This window comes from Aythya ferina, assembly GCF_964211825.1.
Source record: "Aythya ferina genome assembly, contig: HAP1_SCAFFOLD_129, whole genome shotgun sequence".
Classification (NCBI taxonomy): domain Eukaryota; kingdom Metazoa; phylum Chordata; class Aves; order Anseriformes; family Anatidae; genus Aythya; species Aythya ferina.
This window is the reverse complement of record NW_028181396.1, coordinates 160,488-162,244: the sequence shown is the minus strand read 5'-3', so window position 1 is coordinate 162,244 and position 1,757 is coordinate 160,488.

Here is a 1,757-nt window from a genome sequence, read left to right as displayed (position 1 = left end):
AAGGGTTATGGTAAGGGTACGGGTACGGGTAGAAGTATGTGTTAGAGTATGGGTTATGGTAAAGGTAAGGGTTAGGGTAAGGGTAAGTGTTGGGGTAATGGTTAGGGTTAATTTTAGGGTTAGGGTGAGGGAAAAGTAAGGGTAAGTATTAGGTTAAGGTTAAGGGTAAGGTTAAGGTTAAGTGTAAGTTTTAGGGTTAGGGTTAATGTAAGGGTCAGGGTAAGGGTTCAGGTAAGGTTTAGGGTTAGGGTTAGGTTAAGGTTAAGTGTTAGAGTAAGCGTAAGTAGTATGGATAAGGATAAGTGTAAGGGATAGGGTAAGGGTAAGTGTTAGGGTAAGGGTAAGGTTAATGGTAACCGTAAGTGTAAGGGTAAGGGTTAGGGTAAGGGGAAGAGTAAGGGGAAGGGGAAGGGGAAGTCTAAGGGTCCGGGTCAGGGTAAAAGTTAGAGTAAGGGTTAGGGTTAGGGTTCGGTAAGGATAAGTGTTAGGGTAATGGTTACGGTTAATTTTAGGGTTATGATGAGGGAAACGTAAGGGTATGTATTAGTTTAAGGGTAAGGTTAAAGTTAAGATTAAGTGTAAGGTTTAGGTTAAGGGTTAGGGTTAGAGTAAGGGTTAGGGTTAGGGTAAGGGTTAATTTAAGGGTCAGGGTAAGGGTTGGGGTAAGGTTTAGTTTAAGGGTAAAAGTAAGTATAATGGTAAGGGTAAGAGTGAAGGTTAGGGTAATGGTTAGATTTAGGTAAGGGTGAGGGTTCGGGTAAGGTTTAGAATTAGGCAAAGGGTAAGTGTAGGAGAAAGGGTAAGGTTTTGGATAAGGGTAATTGTTAGGATAAGGGTAAGGTTTAGGGTTAGCTTAATAGTAAGGTTAAGAGTAATTGTACGAGTAATTGCTAGGGTAAGTGCAAGTGTAAGTGTACATGTAAGTGTTGTTGTATGGCTTATGATAAGGTATAGGTTAAGGTTAAGGTTTATGTTAAGTGTAAGTGTAAGGGTAACGGAGACAGTAAAGGTAAGGGTAAGGGGAACGGTAAGGTTAAGGCTACAAGTACGTGTTAGGGTATGGGTCATGGTAAGGGAAAGGCTTAGGGTAAGGGGAAGTGTAAGGGTACGGGTCAGGGTAAGGGTTACAGTAAGGGTTAGAGTTACGGTTAGGGTTAGGGTAAGGGTAAGTGTTGGGGTAATGGTTAGGGTTAATTTTAGGGTTAGGGTGAGGGAAACGTAAGGGTAAGTGTTAGTGTAATGGTTAAGGGTAAGGTTACGGTTAAGAGTAAGTGTAAGTTATAGGGTAAGGGTTAGGGTTAATGTAAGGGTCAGGGTAAGGGCTGGGATAAGGTTCAGGGTTAGGGTTAGGTTAAGGGTAAAGATTAGGCTAAGGGTAAGAGTAAGGTTTAGATTTAGGCTAAGGGTAAGTGTAGCAGAAAGGGTAAGGTTTACTGTATGGTTTAGGCTTAGGTTAAGGGTAAGGGTAAGCGTAAGGGTAATTGTACGAGTAATTTTAGGGTTAGGGTAAGGTTAAGTGTTAGGGTAATGGTTAGGGTTAATTTTAGGGTTAGGGTGAGGGAAACGTAAGGGTAAGTATTAGGTTACAGCTAAGGTTAAGGTTAAGAGTAAGTGTAAGGTTTAGGGTAAGGGTTAGGGTTAATGTAAGGGTCAGGGTAAGGGTTGGGGTAAGGTTTAGGGTAAGGGTTAGGTTAAGGATAAGTGTTAGGGTAAGGGTAAGGTTAATGGTAACCGTAAGTGTAAAGGTAAGGGTTAGG